The sequence below is a fragment of the Felis catus genome, chromosome A2 (genome assembly GCF_018350175.1).
Source record: "Felis catus isolate Fca126 chromosome A2, F.catus_Fca126_mat1.0, whole genome shotgun sequence".
NCBI lineage: Eukaryota > Metazoa > Chordata > Mammalia > Carnivora > Felidae > Felis > Felis catus.
In genome coordinates this window covers 26,858,550-26,877,613 of record NC_058369.1, presented here as the reverse complement: position 1 = coordinate 26,877,613, position 19,064 = coordinate 26,858,550, and the positions used below count along the sequence as shown (strand labels likewise).

At 35.7% G+C, this 19,064-nt stretch overlaps 1 long non-coding RNA gene across 6 annotated transcripts in view; it reads right to left on the bottom strand.

The window, feature by feature from the left end:
- The window catches only part of LOC102901572, a 190,875-nt gene that overhangs the window by 169,652 nt on the left and 2,159 nt on the right, over positions 1-19,064 (bottom strand). For all 6 annotated transcript variants that reach the window (XR_006593801.1, XR_002740291.2, XR_002740290.2 and 3 more), the window contains exon 2: positions 913-1,001. This is a non-coding gene — a long non-coding RNA (uncharacterized LOC102901572). The remainder of the gene's footprint in view (positions 1-912; positions 1,002-19,064) is intronic.

Genomic DNA, 19,064 nt, shown 5'->3' with positions numbered 1-19,064 from the left:
CTTTTGATTTTGGCTCAGGTCATGATCTCATGGTTGTGAGATAGAGCCCCACAATGGGCTCCACACTGGGTGTAGAGCCTACTTAAGATTCTCTCTCCCTCTCCCCCTGCCCCTCCTTCACTCACTTGCTCTCGCACACACACATGCACATGTGTACAGGTGCAAGTGCACGCTCTCTTAAAAACAAAAAACAAACAACAACAACAACAACAAAAACTGGGATGCCTGGATGGCTCAGTCTGTTGAGCATCCAACTTCAGCTCAGGTCATGATCTCATGATTCATGAGTTCAAGCCCCATGTCAGGATCTGTGCTGACAGCTCACAGCCTGCAGCCTGCTTTGGATTCTGTGTTTTCCTCTCTCTCTCGGCCCCTCCCCTGCTCATGCTCTGTCTCTCTCTCTCAAAACAAATAAGCATTAAAAAAATTTTGATAAAAAAATAAAATAAATTTAAAGAGAGAGAGAGAGAGAGAGAGAGAGAGAGAGAGAGAGAGAGAAGGCCTGATACAACCTTTATCTGCCAATCTAAATCCATATAAATTTGTATCATCTTTCCTACTTAAAAAAATTTATAAGGCTCTAACATCTGAATAAATGATGTTAAATATTAAACTAGAAAACTTGAAGTTTCCAATACACTCAGAGAGTTAAAATTTGTATTATAACACACGAGACTTTTATACTATACTTATTCATATTTACATAAGTGTTCTCAAATTAAAATGATTTGTTACAAACAAAGAGCCAAAATGCACCCAGGGGGTTTCCTACATGGTTACATGGAAATGATTCTTAATTTCATACATTGAATATTTTTTATACACCATGAATCTTCTAAATTAGAGCCATTCAGTTTTCAGCATGTTGCAGCTAAGTTCAACTATTGGAAATAAAAAGAGGAGATGAGTTACCTATAGCAGTCTACATTTTGATTGAAGATGGCAACACAAGGAAGTGGTTTGTTTGAGCAGTAACAGCATATTTATTGGTATATTCCAACCTGAAATAAAATTAAAATGTGTAAATTTCATATTTTATTATATTAACATTATTTATGACAGTACATATTAAAATTTTCACCTAAGATTATATGTTACAGTTTTAAAGAAAATCATAATTCCAACAGTGATTCTACTATTTATAAACAGGATTGTTTTCTGGCAAACTAAAGAACAATTTCCTAAACAAGTAAATAAACAGAAAACAAAGCTGCTAAAGTCCCTTTGCAGAATTATATTTTTCTATTTAGCATTTATATTTTAGCTTAAAGGAATTAGAAGTAATATTGTGAAAAATATAAGGATTGGAAAAATCCCAAACAAGCCAACCAAGGAGATAAACAAATGGGACAAAGAAGTGGGGAGAGAAAACTAAAAAGCTAAAACAATTCAATAAGTATTAAGTAACTTAATTCTAATTCCATATCAGGAGCGTGCCAGATTCCCTAAGCAATATTACACAAAGATTAAATTTTTGTTCTGTAGAAATGAGTCCTATTTTCAATAGAACCATTTTATTATCTAAATATAGCTCTAATTAATTTAAATTTAGCTAAGTGCATTATCCATGATTACCCATTCAAAAGATTATCTTTAGCAACCTGTCAGGCCAACAGAGAAAGCATAGAATTGGGGAAAAACCAAAGATAGCAGCGAAGGATGTTACCGGTGCTGTGCATTTCCTACCATGCACCCCCGAAAATACAGCATGGTATCACTCAAACTTCTTCAGATCTGGATGATAGAATATCTCTTAAATAATGCTGCTTTGTAATTTTAGATATACAAAATAAAGCCAATTGATGACAGCAGTAGTCAAAATAGATTATGATTTTGTTTTGAATATATTTCAATACTTTGCATATTATGTGTAAATGGTATATCTTTTTACAGTCTCAGCCCCATGCTTATATTCACATTTACAAATTTCATCCATTCTACAAGAGATTTCACATTCTCCAGGAAAAACTAATTTGTATTAGTTTTTGGTATTTTTCAGAACAGAATTTTTCAGAATTTTACCTGTAACAGTATAGGTAGCTTAGCATGGGCTTACCCTTCACTGTATTGCTTTGAGCAAGTTGTTTATCCTCTCCACCCCCACACTGCGTATTTGTAAAATAGGGATTAAATCAAAATTACCTCTTAGGATGGTTGTGAGAATTATCAGAAAGAATACACATAAAGTACTTAGAACAGGGCTTGACACACATTAAGTTCTCAGTTAATTTTAGCTTCTTTTGATTACAGAGAAGAGCAGAGGTAAACTGCCTTGTTGACAGTTATACTCCATATCTAACACAGTGTCTAGCTCAACTATCTACTTCTGAATGAATAAATAACTTTTCCTTGAGAAATACTTCTAACTACACAGAAGGAAATGCAGTGAAGGAGTTTTCATGGTCAAAGTGAGCAGTAAGTTTTAAAACTGAAGGTTATTCAAACAGTGTGGGGATGGGGGGAAAAAGGCACAGGGTTCTATGATTAGTGCATTAAAGTAACTTGCTTCTCCTGGGGATTATACTAGGGATTTTGTTAGGATAATGGTCATAGTAATAAAATGTAACCAGGTCCAAAATCTCTGGTTAAATTTGGTTAATTAGTATAATTTTTATATTAAGGAAGAGTAGCAAATTTACACAATCATAAGTGTTGTGTAATAAATATGGCTAGTATATACTTTAGATATACCTGAAGACCATTTTAAAAATGCTTTCACAAAAAGTTTGTAAGACTTCCCAGTCTTTTCAAGAAAGGTTGTCATAACCAAATTATCAGTGAAGGAACCTTTATCTTCTATGTTTGCTTTAAACTTTACTGTGCTTCAAGGACTTTTCAATTGATTAAGGTATATTTAAGAATTATGATATTGTATATATGTGTACATATGCATTATGCATGCACTATAAGCACTTCATGGAAGTCTATGAACAGAAAGAAACATCTTTTCTATTAACTTATCACAAACAAGACATTAGATGTCAGAAGACCATGTAAGATGAGCATCATGGATTCCTTTCTACTGCCTTTTGCCCTCTTATTACCTTTGTTGTGTCCTTTTCAACCCCTCTGAACTCCCTGAAGCTTCATTCTAAAAGAGTAGCTTAAGTAGAATGAGTAGCTCATTCTAAATTCTACCAGTGCCTCCATCTTGGTGGTCATGGCAGGCTCCTTCCCTGTGTTAACAGAAGGGAGGTGGAAGTCCTTCATATTGGTCCTTTTAGGAGACAAACCTTTCTCTTAATATTATCAACTATATACTCATAGCTTAATTCCAATGAATATGCTAAACAACACATTGGGCCCCTATGGAATGAGAAAGGGTAATATGAAGAAGGAAATCCCCCTAGTAAGAGGGAACCTGAGTAGAGTTGGAACCCAGATGTTTTTTGTCAGTGGAGTTAGACAACATCCCTCTCCACATGTGTCTATTTGGATTAGGATTAGATGTTTGTGGGTACTGGGGCAGAATAAATTATAAAGATATGTGTACCCTTTTGCATCTTGTGATTTGTACTAAGGCCAAAGCCTTCCAGGAGAAAATATTTAAACTCTATACACTATTGAGGTTGAGATATACCTAACTGATAGAGAATTGGGGGTCTTAACAAAAGTTAGATTTTAGGAGGGGATGTTCCAGAAGAGGATCCAGCATAAGGAAAGAATATACAATGCATTAGGCCAGAAACAGCACCCAAAACAGTAGCAGGAAATTGGTAATAGATATGGCAAATAGCCAAACTATCCCAACCCAACAATACTAGTGGAATTAATCTGGGGATGGGGGGAGGGGAGAGAGGATATTTGTGTACATTTTTTAAACTAGAGCACTTTTGAATTTAGTCAACTTCATGTGGAACCCTCTTAACCCCTAACACCTTTTCTTACCTCGAAAAAAACATCTTTTCCTGGTGAATAGATAAAGATCTATACCAAAAATTCAGACATCAACAGTAATGGTGACAAACTGTAAGTGGTACTCAGGAAAAGAATGTAGGAAAGAATCATGAAAGCAACAAGGAAAAAAAAGTCCTTAATCCACAAGGTAAGACATATCAGGTTCACAACAGACCTATCCACAGAAACTTGGCAGGCCAGGAAGGGGTGGCAGGGTATATTCAATATGCTGAATCAGAAATATATGCAGCCAAGAATTCTTTATCCAGCAAGGCTGTCATTCAAAACAGGAGAGATTAAAAGTTTCCCAAATGAAAAACTAAAGGAGTTTATGACCACTAAATCAGCCCTGCAAGAAATTATAAGGGGGACTCTCTAAGGAGAGAAAAGATGAAAAAAGAAAAAAAAGACCAAAAGCAACAAAGACTAGAAAGGACCAGAGAACACCACCAGAAAATCCAACTCTACAGGCAACATAATGGCAATTAATTCAGATCTTTCATTACTCACTCTAAACATCAGTAGACTAAATGCTCCAATCAAAAGACATAGGGTAACAGAATGGATAAGAAAACAAGATCCGGGGCACCTGGGTGGCGCAGTCGGTTAAGCGTCCGACTTCAACCAGGTCACGATCTCGCGGTCCGTGAGTTCGAGCCCCGCGTCAGGCTCTGGGCTGATGGCTCAGAGCCTGGAGCCTGTTTCCGATTCTGTGTCTCCCTCTCTCTCTGCCCCCCCCCCCCCCGTTCATGCTCTGTCTCTCTCTGTCCCAAAAATAAATAAACGTTGAAAAAAAAAATTTAAAAAAAAAAAAGAAAAGAAAACAAGATCCATCTATATGCCATTTACAAAAGACCCAATTGAGACCTAAAGACACCTTCAGATTGAAAGTAAGGGAGAACCATCTATCCTACTAATGGTCGTCAAAAGAAAGCCAGAATAGCTATACTTACTTCAGACAATCTAGATTTTAAAATAAAGACTGTAACAAGAGATGAAGAAGGGCATTATGTCATAATTAAGGGGTCTATAAACAAGAAGATCTAACAATTGTAAACATTTATGTTCCAAATGTGAAACACCCAAATATATAAATAAATTAATCACAAACATAAAGAAACTCATTGATAATAATACCATAATAGCAGGGGACTTCAACATCCCACTTACAACAATGGACAGATCATCTAATCAAATTATCAACAAGGAAACAACGGCTTTGAATTACACACTGGACCAGATGGACTTAACAGATATATTCAGAACATTTCATCCTAAAGCAGCAGAATACACATTCTTCTCAAGTGCACATGGAACATTCTCCAGAATAGATCACACACTGGAACAAAAATCAGCCCTCAACAACTACAAAAAGATCGAGATCATACTGTGCATATTTTCAGACCACAACACTATGAAACTCAAAATCAACCACAAGAAAAAATTTGGAAAGGTACCAAATACTTGGAGACTAAAGAACATCCTACTAAAGAATGAATGGGGTAACCAAGAATTTAAAGAGGAAATTAAAAGTACATGGAAGTCAAGGAAAATTATAGCACCACAGCCCAAAACCTCTGGGATGCAGCAAAAGCGGTCATAAGAGGAAAGTATATACAATCCACGCCTTCCTAAAGAAGGAAGAAATGTCTCAGATACACAACTTAACCTTACACCTTAGAGCTGGAAAGAATAGCATATAAAACCCCAAAATAGCAGAAGACAGGAAATAATAAGGAATAGAACAGAAATCAATGCTATCAAAACCAAAAAACAAAAACAAAAAACAGTAGAACAGATCAATGAAACCAGAAGCTGGTTCTCTGAAAGAATTAACAAAATTGATAAACCACTAGCCAGTTTGATCAAAAAGAAGAAGGAAGGACCCAAATAAATAAAATCAAGAATGAAAGAGGAGAGATTACCACCAACATAGCATAAATACAAACAATAATAGGAGAATATTACAAGCAATTATATGACAATAAAATGGGTAATCTGGAAGAAATGGACAAATTCCTAGAAATATAAACTAGCAAAACTGAAACAAGAAGAAATAGAAAATTTTAACAGACCCATAACCAGTAAATAAATCGAGTTAGTAATCAAAAATCTGCCAAAAAATAAGAGTCCAGGGCCAGATGGCTTTCCAGAGGAATTCTAACAAATGTTTAAAGAAGAGTTAACACCTATTCTCTTGCAGCTGGTCCAAAATATAGAAATGGAAGGAAAACTTCCAAACTCATTCTATGAAGCCAGCATTACCTTGATTCCAAAACCAAAGACCTCACTAAAAAGAACTGCAGACCAATTTCCCTGATGAACATGGAGGCAAAAATCCTCAACAAGACACTAGCCAAGTGGATCCAACAATATGTTAAAAGAATTATTCACCACAACCAAGTGGGATGCAGAGCTGGTCCAATATCTGCAAAACAATCAATGTGATACATCACATCAAAAATTTTTTTTTAATTTTTTTTCAACGTTTATTTATTTTTGGGACAGAGAGAAACAGAGCATGAATGGGGGAGGGGCAGAGAGAGAGGGAGACACAGAATCGGAAACAGGCTCCAGGCTCTGAGCCATCAGCCCAGAGCCCGACGCGGGGCTCGAACTCACGGACCACGAGATCGTGACCTGGCTGAAGTCGGACGTTTAACCGACTGCGCCACCCAGACGCCCCTCACATCAAAAATTAAAAAAAAAAAAAAGACAAGAACCACATGATCCTCTCAATAGATGCAGAGAAAACATTTGACAAAATACAGCATCCTTTCTTGAGAAAAACCCTCAAGAAAGTAGGGATAGAAGGATCATACCTCAAGATCATGAAAGTCATATATGAAAGACCCACTGCTAATATCGTCCTCAACAGGAAAAAACTGAAAGCTTTCCCCTAAAGTCTGGACACAACAGGGATTTCCACTCTTGCCATTGTTATTCAACATAATATTGGAAGTCTTAGCAGCAGCAATCAGACAATACAAAGGAATAAAAGGCATCTGAACCAGCAAGGAAGAAGTCAATACTAGGTATTTATCCAAGGGATACAGGTATGCTGTGTCAAAGGGACACGTGCACCCCAATGTTTATAGCAGCACTATCAACAACAGTCAAAGTATGGAAAGGGCTCAAATGTCCACCAATGGATGAATGGATAAAAAAGACATGGTATATATACATATATATACATATATATGTGTGTGTATGTAGATATACACACACATATATATATGTGTGTGTATACACACACACACACACACACGTGCGTGCGCTCGCGCATGTAATGCAGTATTACTCGGCAATCAAAAAGAATGAAATTTTGCCTTTGCAACTACGTGGCTGGAACTAGAGGGCATTATGCTAAGCGAAATTAGAGAAAGACAAATATCGTATGACTTCATTCATAGGAGGACTTTAAGATACAAAACAGATGAACATAAGGGAAGGGGAGCAAAAATAATATAAATATAAATATAATATAAATAATATAATATAAAAACAGGGAGGGGGACAAAACATAAAAAACTCTTAAATATAGAGAACAAACTGAGGGTTGCTGGAGGGGTTGTGGGAGGGGGGATGGGCTTAATTGGTAAGGGGCATTAAGGAAGACACTTGGGATGAGCACTGGGAGTTATACATAGGGGATGAATCACTGGAATCTACTCCTGAAATCATTGTTGGACTATATGCTAACTAACTTGGTTGTAAATTTAAAAATTAATTAATTTAAAAATATTGTATCAATATTGCTTTATTGTTACTAATGTAAGATGTAATTGGGGAAGGTGAATGTGGGGTATATGGGAATTCTCTATACTATATATTTGATTTTTCTATAAATCTATAGCTTAGAATATTTAGGAGTGCCTGGGTGACTCAATGGGTTGAGCATACAACTTCAGCTCAGATCATGGTCTCACAGTTTGTGTGTCTGAGCCCTGCATTCAGCTCTCTGCTGTCCGCACAGAGCCCCCTTTGGATCCTCTGTCTCCCTTTCTCTCTGCCCCTCCCGTGCTTACACATATGTGTTCTCTTTCTCTCTTTCAAAATATAAATATTTTAAAAATAAATAAAATAAAGTAATATCTATTTTTAAAAAATAGATACAACCCAGTCTTAAGCCAATGTGGATGTACATTTATCTGACCACTGTGGTTGGTAGAGATAGGCATTTGATCTCAGTCAATTCAAATTAAGGTGATGTAAGGACTTTGGCTCAAAATGTTCTACTTAGAAATAAGGAAATGAGATTGAGAAATCTGCAGCAATTTTGTGAGCTTGCCTAGGGATTAAGCTAAACTAAAGAAAAGAATATAGAGAAAGAATCTGGCAATGCTTTTGGAGCTCGGGATACAGCTGGATCTACTCTGGTCAGCTAAGTTATATGAACCAATAATCAACTATTTATTGTGTGAGCCAGTTTCAGTTTAGCATTCAATCCCTTTAAACACAAAGAGTGCTGAAAGAACAAATGTGCAAATTATTAACTTCTGTTTTGGGAAATGTACTCAAATAAAGCAAAATTTCTATTATACAAGATAGCAATATAATAGCAGAATAATAACATGATCACCAAATCAGTTCAAACATCTTCAAGATCCAAAATTTTGGATACCATAACCTGTTTTTTGCTTATTTTTAACATTATGATCTGGTTCCTAAGTAAAACAATCTTCATGAAAGGGTACTGATGCAATTTTATCTCCAATGTTAACAGTGACAAAATTATTTTTAAAGTAAATTCATAATCTTTTTTATAAAGCAGCAAATAGACTATTTTAAACTATGAATGTTTAAGGGTTTTTGACATAGTATGAAAAAGAAGTTTCCAGACAGAATTTATAATAACAAATAAATTATATCCTCTGTCCTTTGATATTCAGATTAGCTTCTTGCATAATTTTGAGGCTTTGTAAGTTTTTGCACTTGGCTCTTTATTTTTGCCTCCAATTGTAAATTCCCATATAGTTTTACAGAACTATGGTAGAACATTTATTTAAAGATCACCACATACACATTTCTATTCATAATACTTGAACAAAAAAAGCCATCAGTAGTCTGTATAACAGGTCTTTAATACTCAATTAAATCACATTAATTTAAGGTGCTCACACACAAAACAAATTATTTTGCTTTTGTTCCTACTAGTGGAAAGGTACATTTTAATTGTAGCCTTCAAAAGAGCCTGCATACTAAAATTTTATTCAAGAATATAAAATTAAATTTCAAATAATCCAGGAAAATGTAGTAAGAGTCTACATCCTAGACTTTTTTTCAGGGATTTTCTAGATTCCTTTTCAGGGATCTCCACATGATTCTCTCTCTCCTCTGAATCTTCAAAATCCAAGTCTCTCCCAATGGGAACAAATAATTAAAAAATCTGTAAACTCCCTAGCGCTAGCTATTAAAGTTTCTCTATTGCCTTTCACAACCAAACTTCTTTTTTTTTTTTTTTTTTTTTTTTTTTTTAAATTTTTTTTTCAACGTCTATTTATTTTTGGGACAGAGAGAGAGCATGAACGGGGGAGGGGCAGAGAGAGAGGGAGACACAGAATCGGAAACAGGCTCCAGGCTCTGAGCCATCAGCCCAGAGCCCGACATGGGGCTCGAACTCCCGGACCGCGAGATCGTGACCTGGCTGAAGTCGGACGCTTAACCGACTGCGCCACCCAGGCGCCCCCACAACCAAACTTCTTGAGCGTTGTCTTCACTTGCTGTCACCACTTTCTTACTTGCCAATCACTCCTCAGTCTACTGGAGTCTGGCTTCTAAGTGAAAGGCTCTAACAAAAGTAATCTTGCAGAGGTCACTGCTGATTCCCAGGTTACTTTTCAAGTCTTATTTGGAATCTCAGAAGCATAGGCATTTGCTGTCCTATCCCTTTCTTGAAAGACCTTTACGCCACTGGCACAGGAGTCACCAAATATATATGGTCTTTCTCCTACTTTTTTGACTGCTCCCTTTTGATCCTTTATCCAACTCTCACATGTCATTTCTGCCCAAGCTTTCTTTTCTTCTTACTCTAGTCTGTCTGGTTTTTCTACTCCACTATCTCAGAGTCTTTACTTACCATCTGAATTTGGTAACTCCTGATTCTGTATCTCTAGCCCTAATTAATCTCCATCCTGGATTTTAGAACAATTTACCCAACCACCTATTCAATAGCTCGAATTGCATGTCCCACAGGTACCTCAAATTTATTCCATCTAAATTTAACTTATAATCTGATCTTCCTCATGAATGACCTCACCATTCACCCAGTTATCTGAGCAATAAACTGACAGGATCCTTTAATCTCCCCTTTTCCTTATCTCTCACATCCACTCAACTACCAAGCAAGGCCTTTGTCTTAACAGCGGTAAGAAATCACTAAAGGGCATTTAAGCAGTGGAGGGACAAGAGCATATTTGTGTATTAGAAAGAGTACAATACCACATAACAGAGAATGGAGTGGAGTTAATCACAGATCGGAAATTATTTTGACCTGTGGTGGAAACCATGGGGGAAATGATACTTTTAATGAATGTTATGTGCCAAATACAAAAACAAACACATTGAGAAAGACTTTTTTCTTTGAAGCAAGTGTTAAACTAAACATACTAGAAATGACAAATATCTCTTCCTGTTACATCATTCCTTCAGAAAATCTGCTTCCTAACAGTGCTGCTTATACCCTATACCTGCTTTGCCCTGTCCTCAGCTGATTGGATCACCTGTGGATATAGGATTTCAGAAAAACCTTACCATAGACTGGGTTAAGCCAGTTAAGACTTTTTCTACTAGTTGCACAGAATGCAGACAGCCAGTCTCTACCTGGTTCTTACACTAATTTGTTTATTCTGTTGAAACAGAAGTGTTCACATTCGATGAGGAATTTTTGAGTACTATATACCCAAATAAAAATCAGAGAATACAATAGCAAAAGTGAAAAAGTTAATACCTTTTAATCAAACAACTGACATTTTAGAAATCCTACAGAAATAATTTTTAAAAATTAGGACAAAGATTTGAAGGGGACAATGATGTTCACTACTGGACTATTTATAAAAGGAAAAATTTTAAATAGATAAAAGTTGGAATAACTAACTATATTATGAACAATAGAAGACTGCTTAAGGACATGCACAAAACAATAACAATGTTTATTTTTTTGCAGTGAAATTATAGTGATTTTCTTTTCTTTTGCATTTTTCAAGTTTTCTGAACTAAGCATATATGCCTTTTATTAGAAACAAATAAAAAATATTAATAGAAAAATCTACTCACCACTTTAATTAACCAAATAGTCTCAACATCACAATAATGAGACAAACTGGTATTATTTCTCTCCAAAAGGGATGCATTATATCACTTATGTAGTGATTTTTTGTCCTAAGTGTCTAATTTAGTCATAGAAAACAATTAGACAAACCCATATTGAAGGACATTCTACCAAACAACTGGTGTGAACTATCCAAAATGCCAACATCTTGAAAGACCCCAATTGTTCTAAATAAAGGAGACTAAAATTACAACCAAATTTGAAGTATGGTCCTTGATTGACCTTGTGTGGGAAAAAAAAACATTAGGAGAACTGGAGAAATGTGAACATAGACTGAATATCAAAATATATTATTGTTCAATATTAAATTTCTTGAATGTGATAATGATACTGAGGTATAATATATATGTAGTGTTATGGTATAAAATGGTATGTAGGAGATTATCCTCATTCTTAGGAGATACATGCTATTATGCTATGTATTTAGTAGTAAAGCACTCCAACTTTAAATAGTTCCGCTAAAATGGACATGCCTGGGCATGCACATACATGCATGCATGTACACACACACACATACACACACACACATATAATTATTAGTAACAGTGTTTCTCAAGCTGTTTCTAAGAGCATTTTTTAGATCTTTTTTTCCTAATTAGTTCCCTTCCCCCCATAAAATTTTTGAAAATTATAGTTAAAAAAAACCCATAAAATTTGCCATCTTAAATATTTTAATTTTTTAAACATTTTTTATTCATTTTTGTGAGACAGAGACAGAGAGAGAGAGCATGAGCAGGGGAGGCGCAGAGAGAGAGAGAGAGGGAAACACAGAATCTGAAGCAGGCTCTAGGTTCCGAGCTTTCAGCACAGAGCCTGACATAGGGCTCAAACCCACAGACCGCAAGATCATGACCTGAGCCACGTCAGATGCTAAACTGACTGAGCCACCCAGGCGCCCTGCCAAGTTAAACATTTTTATGTGTATAGTTCAGTATTATTAAGTATATTTACACCGTTGTGCAATCAATCTCCAGAATTTTTTCATCGTGTGAAACTTAAACTCTACACCCATTAAACAACAACTTCTCACTTCTCCCTGCTCCACCCATTCCCTGGCAACCTTCATTTTACTTTCTGATTCTATGATTTTTTTCTGCTCTATATACTTTATAGGTGGAGTCATATAGTATGTTTGTATGTGTGTGTATGTTTGTGTAATTTGCTTATTTCACTTAGCATAATGTCCTCAAGGTTCATCCATGTTGTGGTGTGTGTTAAAATTTCCTTCCTTTTTAAGGCTGAATAATACTCCATTGATTGTATATATCACATTTTATTTATCCATTCATCCATCCATGGACACTTGGGTTGCTTCCACTTTTAAATGTTGTGAATAATGCTGTTAAGAACATAGGTGTACAAATACCTCTTTTCAAGACCTGCTTTCATTTTCTTTGAATACATACTCGGAAGTGAATCATATAACTCTATATTAATTACTTGAGGAACTGACATACTATTCTCCATAGCTGCTGTACCATTTTACATTGCCACCAACACTGCACAAGTTCTAATTTTTCCACATCTTCATCAACACTTATAATTTTACATGTTTTGGATATGAGCCGTCCTCATGGGTGTGAGGTGATAATTCATTAAGATACTGAATTGCAATTCCTTTTTTTTTTAATTTTTTTAAAAATTTTTGAGAGAGAGAGAGAGAGAGACAAACAGAGCATGAGCATGGGAGGGGCAGAAAGAGAGGGAGACACAGAATCCAAAGCAGGCTCCAGGCCCCGAGTTGTCAGCAGAGGGCCCGACTTGGAGTTCAAACCCACAAACTGCAAGATCATGACCCTAGCCAAAGTCGGACACTTAACTGACTAAGCCACCCGGGCGCCCCTGAATTGCAATTCCTTGATGATTTGTAATGTTGAACAACTTCTCATGTGATTATTGGCCGTTTGTAATATATTTTCAAGACCTTTGCCCGTTTTTTAATCAAGTGACTTTGTTGTTGTTGTAGAGTTGTAGAAGTTCTTTGTATATTCTAAATATACACATTATCAGATATATGATTTGGAAATGTTCCTTCTCATTTCACAGGCTGCTTTTTCACTCTGCTGATTGTGTCCTTTGATGCATGTTAAGTTTTAAATTTTAATGTTGTCTCATTTGTCTTTTTTTAGATTTGTTGCCTGTGCTTTTATGTCATATCCAAGAAATCATTGTCAAATCCAGTGACATGAAGCTCTTCCTCTATGTTTTCTTCTAAAACATAGTTTTATAGTTTTTAAGTTTTATCTTTACGTCTTTGATCCATTTTGAGGTTTTTTGTTGTTGTTGTTTGTTTGTTTTTTATGTAGCATAAGGTAAGGGTCCAACCTCATTTTTTTCTTTTTTTTGCATGTGCATATCCTGTTTTCTATATAGCCTTCTTAGCATGAGTCAACACTAACTGGCTTTAGGTTAGCCAGTTATATAGGTTATACCTTTAGGTTACATAAGAAATACATATATTATATTTATTATATATATTATATAATATAATTATATAATATATTAGTTATATATTATTATATTTATAATATATATTTAGGTTACATAGGTTATATATTTAGGTTATATAAGAAAAAACTTGCTACTGAGATCTAACAACTTTTTCTGACAACAAAAGAGTATTTACATATTTAAAGACAAACTGGTATTAAATATCAGCTCACTTTGGTCAAACTTTCACTCTTGGCAGATGACGTGATACTCTATATGAAAACCCTAAAGATTCCACCAAAAAACTGCTAAAACTGATCCATGAATTCAGCAAAGTTGCAGGATATTAAGTCAATGCACAGAAATTGGCTGCATTCCTATACACCAATAATGAAGCAACAGAAAGAGAAATCAAAGAATCGATCCCATTTACAATTGCACCAAAAACCATAAAATACCTAGGGATAAAGCTAACCAAAGAGGTGAAAAATCTATACACTGAAAACTATAGAAAGCTTATGAAAGAAATTGAAGAAGACACAAAAAAATGGAAAAATATTCCATGCTCCTGGATTGGAAGAACAAATATTGTTAAAATGTCAATACAACCCAAAGCAATCTAGATATTCAATGCAATCCCTATCAAAATAACACCAGCATCCTTCACAGAGCTAGAACAAACAATCCTAAAATTTGTATGGAAACAGAAAAGACCCTGAATACCCAAGCAATCTTGAAAAAGAAAACCAAAGCTGGAGGCATCACAATCCTGGATTTCAAGATGTATTACACAGCTGTAATCATCAAGACAGTATGGTACTGGCACAAAAACAGACACTCAGATCAATGGAACAGAATAGAGAACCCAGAAATAGACCCACAAATGTATGGCCAACTAATCTTTGACAAAGCAGGAAAGAATATACAATGGATTAAAGACAGTCTCTTCGGCAACTGGTGCTGGGAAAACTGGACAGCAACATGCAGAAAAATGAACCTGGAACACTTCTTACACCATACACAAAAATAAACTCAAAATGGATGGAAGACTTAAATGTAAGACAGGAAGCCATCAAAATCCTCAAGGAGAAAGAAAGCAAAAACCTCTTTGATATCAGTCGCAGCAATTTCTTACTCAACACGTCTCTGGAGGCAAGGGAAACAAAAGCAAAAATGATCTATTGGGACCTCAAAATAAAAAGCTTCTGCACAGCGAAGGAAACTATCAGCAAAACTAAAACGCAACTGACAGAATGGGAGAAGATATTTGCAAACAACATATCAGATAAAGGGTTAGTATCCAAAATCTATAGAGAACTTACCAAACTCAACACCCAAAAAACAAATAATCCGGTGAAGAAATGGACAAAAGACATGAATAGACACTTCTCCAAAGAAGACATCCAGATGGCCAAGCGACACATGAAAAAATGCTCCACATCACTCATCATCAAGGAAATACAAATCAAAACCACAATGAGATACCCCCTCACACCTGTCAGAATGGCTAACAGAACAACAACAGATGTTGGCGAGCATGCGAAGAAAGAGGATCTCTTCTGCACTGCTGGTGGGAATGCAAACTGATGCAGCCACTCTGGAAAACAGTATGGAGGTTCCTCAAAAAATTAAAAATAGAACTACCCTACGATCCAGCAACTGCACTACTAGGTATTTATCCAAGGGATACAGGTGTGCTGTTTTGAAGGGGCACATGTACCCCGATGTTTATAGCAGTGCTGTCAACAATAGCCAAAGTATGGAAAGAGCCCAAATGTCCATCGATGGAAGAATGGATAAAGAAGAAGTGGTATATATATATACAATGGAGTATTACTCGGCAATCAAAAAGAATGAAATCTTGCCTTTGCAACTACGTGGCTGGAACTAGAGGGCATTATGCTAAGCGAAATTAGTCAGAGAAAGACAAATATCATATGACTTCACTCATGTGAGGACTTTAAGATACAAAACAGATGAACATAAGGGAAGGGGAGCAAAAATAATATAAATATAAATATAATATAAATAATATAAAATAATATAAAAACAGGGAGGGGGACAAAACATAAAAAACTCTTAAATATAGAGAACAAACTGAGGGTTGCTGGAAGGGTTGTGGGAGGGGACATGGGCTAAATGGGTAAGGGGTATTAAGGAATCTACTCCTGAAATCATTGTTACACTATATACTAACTAACTTGGATGTAAATTTAAAAATAAATAATTAAAAAAAAGAAAAAAAATATCAGCTCACTTCATTTAATCTTTTCAAGGATGCATTTTACAACTATATTCATTTTTCTAAATCTAAGTGCTTATTCTATAAAACTATCTTAGAGAAGTATTTATACCTAAATATTCAACTACTGGAATAGTTTTTTTTTCCCCCTGAGAAAATCATCAGGTAGTAGCTAGTTTGGGAAATTTCAAGTTAATACACGAATTTTGAAGTATTTGGTCATCTAAAGGTATAGGCAGGAAAGTGTCATTAGAACCTCATCGACCAGAGAGGGGGAAAAAAATCTATCAACAGTAAAACCCTCAAAATATTTCCCTACACCCCGCCTTCTTGAAAAAAGAAGACATCACTACTCTCAAATCAAAAGTCAGATGGATGACTCAGGTATCATTAATTTTTCTCAACTTACTTTAACTATAAAATAGTCACAGTTTTTAAATTATTCTATCAACTTGGCATTATTGTCACTCATAAGGTTATTCTATAATGTGGAAATAGAATAAAATAACTCTTCAAGTAGTAAATGTTTCTAGATTATTGTGCAGCAAAACAAACTTTGATCATCAAACCAGTATCTTTTCCTTCCCATTATGCCAAATAATTTGATTATGAACTGCAAACAAAATATAAGCTACAACTATATTGTAGTAAATACTGTATATTCTTAGTTCGAAAGAATACTATTTCTTGTCAAATTGATAATCATAGCATCTAACTTGAAGGCATTGACAAAGATTCCACCATCCTCAAAAACAGTAGTCTATTCCATTTTAAATGTCATCCAATATCCTTTAATAACATTAATACACCACCAAATTGCTTTCTTTGTAGAACAAAGACAAACACTTTAAAGCTTGTATAGTGCCTAATTCTTAAGGCTGTCAAATTAAGTTAATCAATTTAGCACAATTACAAAATGTACTGACTTCTTTAAAAACTGTAGAAATTAGAGAAAATGTTTCACTGTATAATGTACATAAATAACTTGGCTTAAGCCAAGTTTGTTTTAGTTTATTTTTTTGTTTTTGGTGTCAGGGCTGAATTTTGGTAGCCATTCTTAAAGTCATAGCCAAATCCAAGAGTTTAGTTATGGGCTTGCATTCATCCAGATCAAACAAGAACATCTGATATTGTGAAATTGGGTCTCTTCCTAGCTCTCATTTTGAGTTCATATTGTTAAAGTAGTACACACTCTAATTTTGCTTTATAGACACCACTATCACTGGTAAGGGTAGATTTCACCATAGACAAAACAACTTTGATCTGAGTCAGGCGTCTTTGAAATGCCTATTGCCTGGACAGGCCCTATCCCTTATTTGTTAATCAAAGTCCAATTATAAATCTCCTGAACTTGTTGGAGTTAGGAGGGTCAGGAAATGACCCAATGACTCAATCCCTGGGCAACTGGACAGTGGACAATTATTTTCTCTCAAGGAGATAGGGAGATTGAAGTAAATGATACTGGTTTCTTCTAGCCTTAAATTGAATAAACCAGTGATAAAATAACAAAAAAACACCTGAGTAAAGAGACTTACTGATGCACTATGATTAATCACCTCCATAACTAGCTTTCCCATCAATAAACTGAGATTATTAATTCACCCATTTACTTTAACATATTTTCAACTGCTTTCTTATTTTCTCTACACCAAAGCCTATGCCTGTCTTTTAAGATTATATTCATCCTTCATCTCCTCCCTCCCTCATTCACTCATCCAGGGGAACTAATGTTTTGTTATACCAGGTACAAGGTTGAGCTAGTATACTAGGCCCTAGGAATGCAAGGGTAAACAAAACAGGTATGGTCCCTGCTCTCTTGAAACCGACAGTCTAACAGAGATGGCCAATATTATAAACACAACAAAATTTCAATTATTTCAGTAATGCTAAGTACTAAGATGTTATGAGAACTAATAAATAGGGGGATCTGATCAAGTCAGGGAAATCAGAGGTGTCCCTGAGAAAGGAACCCTTGATCTAAACTCTGTGTTGACAGAAGTAGGCCTTAACCAAAGAAAAAAGGGAGCAAAAGTAATCTATTCAAAAGAACATATCAGCACCCTACAGAGGAAGCACACATGTTGAACATGAAGAACTAAAAGAAACTGAAATGAAAGGGGCTGCATATTGTATATATTGAACCTGGAAAGGAAGACAGGTTTATAGTCACAAAAGGGTTAGAAGCAAGAGACTGATATGACTGGATTTGTGTGTTATAAATATGACTCTGCAATGTGCAGATGGGTTTGAAGGGAAGCCAACATGGTGTGTGAATTAGGAGGCTATCATAGTAGTTCAGGGAAGAGCAAATCATAGGTAAATCCGAGTAGAGACTACAATGGAGGAAAGATAGATAGATAAATAGGTTTAGGTGATGGATTGGTATGGGAGTGTATTATTTATCTATTGCCATGTAAAAAAATTACCCTAAAATTTAGTGTACAATAAATACCTCATAATTTCTGTGGGTCAAAAATTAGGATATGACTTAGCTGGATGCCTCTGACTCTGGCTTAGTCATAAGGCTGCAATGAAAGCACTGACCAGGGATGCATTTACCTCAAGGCTTGACCAGGGAAGGATTCACTTCTAAACCTAACTCATGTGACTGCTGACAGGCCTAAAGTCTTCATTGACTTTTGGCTGGAGACATCAGTTCCCTGCAACATGGACCTCTCCAGGGGTACTCACAATATAGAAACTTGATTTCTTTGTATAAGGACAGAAGTAGGGAGAAGAACCAGAGCAAGGGAGTAAAAGCAGCTGAGCAAGAAGGCAATCATATCTTTTTGTAACCTACTCTTGGAAATGACCTAACAGCATCATACTATATTCATTAGAGTGAGTCGCTAGGTCCAGTACACTTCCCAGGGGAGATTACACAAAGGACAAACATACCAGAAGATGTGGATCAGTGGAGGCCATCTTGGAGGCTGCTATGCCACAGGAAGAGAGGATACAGGAGGCACTGTGGTATTAGTGAGAGTGGGAAGGATGGAAAAGGCCCAGGTCTGGAGAAGTTTTATTTTGGACATGGTGAATTTGGAAGGACAAGGTTCCTTTAATTCAATCAATAAATGTGTGTTTACAAAACACCTATTATGTGCCAAGCACTACTCTAGATGAGATATAATGATGAACACAGAAAAAAATCCTTGCCCTCAT